The sequence below is a fragment of the Pollicipes pollicipes genome, unplaced genomic scaffold (genome assembly GCF_011947565.3).
Source record: "Pollicipes pollicipes isolate AB1234 unplaced genomic scaffold, Ppol_2.1 Scaffold_4295;HRSCAF=5057_pilon_pilon_pilon, whole genome shotgun sequence".
In the NCBI taxonomy this organism is placed as follows: Eukaryota; Metazoa; Arthropoda; class Thecostraca; order Pollicipedomorpha; family Pollicipedidae; genus Pollicipes; species Pollicipes pollicipes.
The window spans coordinates 3,835,767-3,841,147 of record NW_023596461.1 but is presented as its reverse complement, the minus strand read 5'-3'; the positions used below and the strand labels follow the sequence as shown (position 1 = coordinate 3,841,147).

The window sequence follows — 5,381 nt, the reverse complement described above, 5'->3', positions numbered from 1 at the left end:
GTGGCAGCGGCCGCGATAAAGGTCAGATAACGTCAGCGGGCAGGATGGACAATGCCGACCGTTTCGGCACGTTAAGCTTTCGCCAACCAAATTCTGCCGTTGACAATGAATTGTGCAATGGGATAGTAGGGGTCAGGCTCGCACAGCAAGCACTGCTTAGCGTGAGCTCCGACAACATAAATCCATCCATTCAAAAGGTTCGAACGAAATCTTGAAAAATGATGGTGATCTGTCCGGAATGGTAAATTTTTCCTTGCACTTAGGGGAAAAGCTGGTGCTTGCGGTGAATAAGACAGTTGCAACATGCATAATTATTGAAATGTAGCAAACGTAGATCGGCAGAGGCAGTTCCAGGGCTCGAAAAGGAAGTGTACGGACACAGTGAAATTAATGACGGGTGGTCAATACAGAAGCGGAATAGAAAACGACCCTTAGAAGATCAAGGAGTATTCGGGATAAGTTTTAGTATCTAGGTGCAAATGTTTAGATACGCTTCACACACACACACACACACACACACACACACACACACACACACACACACACACACACACACACACACACACACACACACACACACACACGTGTGTGTGTGTGTGTGTGTGTGTGTGTGTGTGTGTGTGTGTGTACTTGTCTTTGCGGCGAAGTCGGGACAAACGCCCGCTAAACGTACGCCAAGTGGGGACCGTTCCGAAGTCGGGACCGAAAAATCGGTCCCCACTTTGTTGACCATTGGGTGATGCTTCTCAACTCATCAGACGACGCTCCTATCAATCTCAGACCGGTCCCCAGGAAGTGGGGTTTAATCAACTTGTGTTTATCCGCTGGTCACGTGACCACCCCTCGCTTTACACAAATCCGCCGGCCGCTACGGGAAGATTCCCGCGGAAATGTGCGACGTCATTGTGTAGCGCGCGCTAATTGGCTGAACGCAGTAGTATCAACCAATCAGGAGCCGTAATCATGTGATGGACAAAGCAATGTTTGGTTATGTTGTAAGTATCATTTGTAAAGATGGCATATTTCGATTTTTTCATAATAATTTAAATTAAGATCGAAGGAACTTTATTTAGAAGGTCATATTCTGTTCCTTGGTTGTTAAAAAACCATTCGCTGGCCGGTGCTGCTATCAGACAGATTATGTAAGTACCAGATCAGTTACCTTGCCTGGTGCCGTTCGTTCAAGGCCATCCCTATTCCCACGAACCGACTTCCGCGTTATCGTGACCGGTACGGGAAGGAAGTGCGATTAAGAAATAGCGATCCGTGGAGTGAGGAACCGGTTGACAAACTCTAGGTGAGTATGAATTCATATTTGTTGTAAGAAACGAGGCTCGCACAGTTTATATAATAGAAGAGGTGGCTCTTTTGTAGGTTATGTGGCAAGCCAGCAATTTGGTTGTGAAGCGATTAGTCGCAAGCTTCTGTCGTCATTGCAATTCAATAGGCATAGATTATAGTAAGCTCATTGAATCCATGCACAGGCAGATCCAAAAGTTTGTTTATGGGTTATCAGCAGTCTGGGGGACAGTGTATCAATACTGCATGGTTTTTGAAACTCAGATTTTGGTGATTATGCCTCTCTAGCCAAGTTAAAATGGTATTGGTATAGATGTGTACCTTTTTCTGATTTATCTTTAACTTTAATATGTTACTCATGTTATTCTGTCATGGTTAACATTACTATGATGATCAATTTGATTGTAAACCAATTATTAAGTTATTTTCCCATACCCCATTTGATATGAGAAAGCAGTGCTATGTTGTGCCATGTTTGGTTAGATTGTGTGTTGTTTGGTTTGAGTTGTTAGATGAGGTTAGGTTAAAAATGCCCCAAAGTAATTGTCAAACCCACTTTTCTTTGAAAATGGAGAAGGGTGTGGGGTATTCTCCAGGACTTTTGCCGCTAATGCAAACACTGAAATTTCTTAAATTTTCTCCTATTCATAAACGTGTGCCAATTTTGCACCAATTTCAGTCATTTTTCTAAAGCACAGACTGTCCCCCTTGGGGTCCACAAGTGGGTATTTTAAATGGAATATGGCTGTGTCTTTGAATATACACATGCTATTAAATAAAGACTCATGTTTATTACTTCAGGGGTTGACGGAATCACCTCCTCCCCCTTGCATGCACCAGTTTCCCATTATTAAAGCAACTAAATAGTGTCTGTGTCAATACCAAAAATTAGCTGCACCTTTGTGGCCCCTTGTCTGTGTAATTCATAATCACTAACAATCATTGTGGACATTACTTGCTATTGCAGCATCAAGTCTGTGACAGGTTAAAGTGTCCATATACAGTGTGATTTCATATTCCTATTGAGCCAGTAAGAAAGCTTGAAGAAATTAATTAACCTTCAACATGGGGAATAGAACTGAGATAGTCACCTTGTAGACAGTGTTAGCCCCCCACCCTGCTGCTCTAGTTGAAAGCACTTTCCAGCCAAAGAGCTTTGAACTTGAGAACTTGAAATGAAGTTCACATGAAAGAGTGCAGGGAAATTGTGCTTATAGGCCCATCAGCAGACACTACATAATCAGCCAATCCTGGGCAGAATAACAGCCTATTAGCTCATCAGCCAATCAAATTGATGCTTCTCCACCACTTTCAGCATTGATTGGATGAGCCACAGTGTTGGAACTTGGATCATTTTCTGCTCTCTAAGAGGACCAAAAGATTTTGCTCCCTTCAAAAAATTACCTTTTTTGGTGAAGTTAAGATATGTGTTAAGAATATTTCTTAGGGTGAACTATTTCCTTTTAAGGGAACAAAGTTGCCTGATTTGTTAGCAAGATTTATCTAACATGTGCACACATGTCTGACATTTTATTGTGAAAATCAGTCTCTGCGAGGTCGTGTTCCTTTTTTTAAACCTCTGAAATGGGGTATTTTGTTTTTGCATTTTAGTTGTTCTGGTATTGCTTTAAAAACACTTCTTCAGAAATGAAAGGAACTATATCATATTACCCATTAAGATAATTGTATATGAATATGGAACCAGATAGGAGTGACTGAAATGCTTGTTCAATTTTCACTGCTAAATATGCTGCAACTGTGGGATCCTAATGGATCTCGGATCTGTAGGATGTGTATTGCCTTGGGATTCTGTGAATGTATTTGCATGAGATCCTGTGCATCTTGTGTCTTGAAATTTTGGTTTGTAGTAGCATCTTGCATATCCCAGATCCCGATTTTTGCCACCGCACAAGTCTGGTGGGAACTCAGAGGGTCCCTTGAAATTGCAGTGTTCTTTGTGTTCCAGAACCATGCGACGGAGGAAATTCTTTTTTACTCGTGTACAGAAGAGGAAACGCAATTATCAGGTAAGGCTAGTGGGGTCAACAAACATATTTGACCTGCAAAGGTTGTACTGTTTCATGCCACTTCAGGTCGCTATATAACCAATTACAGTAGGCGAAGGCTATCCCTTACATAGCTCTCAGTTTCAGACCCAATTGGGAGTATATCCCCTCGCTTAGATGAGTGTCAAAAATTGATTCAACCAGCTTAGTTCTTGAATCAGTTCCTTGCTGCCAGTGGAGGAACATTTCAAAAGATGTATAGGTACGACTTTCGTGGAACTGTACAAATCTGACTGGAACGTGATGGTTTCCAGCCGCGCGCTTGGCACCCTGCATGAGAGGCGGTGGAACAAGGTTGAAAAACTGCCAAAAAATGACGATGCACTGCGCCTGCAACTGGAAATAGACGGTGCCATGGAGAAAGTGAGGGATAGCTTGCAAGAAACAACCAGTCTGGTCAACTGCGACAAGCTGGCTCAAGCTGCGCTCACTTCGCTGATCTTGTTTAATCGGCGGAGGTCTGGTGAAACAGAACGACTGACGGTGGATGATTATCGGGCGAAAACCTACGAAGTTAATAAGGATATTACTGATGATTTGTCTGTGCTCGAACGCGAACTATGTACAACCCTAGGTCACGTAAAGATACGCAGAAAGCGAGGAAGAGAGGTCCCAATGCTCCTGAAAGGCAGGATAACCGAGGTCCCTGACCTTCTGGTTGCCTCCAGAGAGGCTTCTGGCATTCATGAAAGCAGTCCGTACGTTTTCACTGGTGATGCAGCCAAGGACGCCCGGCCACTGAGTGGGAGCAAGTGTATTTCTCAGTTTGCTGAGCGTGCAGAAGTTGTGAATGTGACAGCTACATCTATGCGAAAGCATATCGCAACAATGATACAACTTTTGCATTTGAGCGAAACGGAACTGGACGTTGTCGCGAGGTTCATGGGACATGACACCAGGGCTCATCGGGAATATTACCGCTTGCCCGAGCGGACGGTGTATGGCGCTTAAGTCAGCGAGCTGCTCCTGGCAATGAAGAAGCCTGGCAGTGCATACGTTGGTAAGGCGTTGGAAAAACTCGACCCCTGCACAAGTGATGAAGACAAGAGCGTGGTTGAAGACCTAGGTGAGAGCTACGACAATGAGGCGAAAGGACCAAAACGACAAATGGAAGAAAGTGAAGAGGAAAAAGGAAAACGTAAGCGGCAGAAGACAGAATGTGATGTGATGCCTGAAAGTGGTGGACGTGATGATCAGGGCTCACCTTCCACTAGACATTCCACTAACCGCCTTCCTGTCCCCGAGAGAAAGATACGAAAGATCTCATGGACCGTTCGTGAAATGCAAGCAATTGAAAGTCAGATGTCCAGGTCTATGAGCGACTTGACCTGTCCCGGTATGGCCGATTGCATCGCCGCTTTGCACGCCGAGCCAGATTTGTGTCGTCGCTCCTGGACCGACGTGAAGTACTGTACATATAACCTCGTCGTAAAACATAGGCGTAGCCTGAATCTGTGAGACTAGTTTCACCATGCTGCAGTAATATGCAAACAGTCAAGGGCAGCCACCCGTTGAGGCCGTTCTTTGACCTGTGCTCAAGGTTTTACCAGCTGCATTGTTCAGATCAGACTAGACCAACTTAAGCGTTGGTGGCATGTGGAAAAGTTCTTGACATAAGCTGTCTTGTGTTGGTGAACTCGAGAGCCGCTACGTAATATACCAGTATATTACCAGTATGCTCACGTTTTTCTCGATACCTGGGGCCACACGGGTTTGTGCTTCAATGTGAATAATGGAAGTGAGCGCAGCACGGGCCAATATAACTATAACATTCAAATAACAATTTAAATTTGCACTGCGCTAGTTTCGAAGCGAGGTAGTTTGCGTTGGTTATGCTGTTTTCTCAATGCCTTCTGCAGCACCGTGCAATGTGAAACATAATATTGAATCATCTGGCTATAAATGAAGCAGCGCTCATTTTTGGTGTTCAGGGATATTCACTGAAAACTAGATATCCAAATACATTTAAGTTAGTAGAACTTTAACTTTAATGTTGAATGACAGAGTGAAGAGAGT

At 43.9% G+C, this 5,381-nt stretch overlaps 1 long non-coding RNA gene across 1 annotated transcript; it reads left to right on the top strand.

The window, feature by feature from the left end:
• Positions 1–1,125: 1,125 nt before the first annotated feature.
• Positions 1,126–5,039, top strand: LOC119097615 (uncharacterized). Its single transcript, XR_005094167.1, has 3 exons — positions 1,126–1,297; positions 3,266–3,326; positions 3,620–5,039. It is a non-coding gene; the product is annotated as an uncharacterized LOC119097615 (long non-coding RNA).
• Positions 5,040–5,381: the final 342 nt, after the last annotated feature.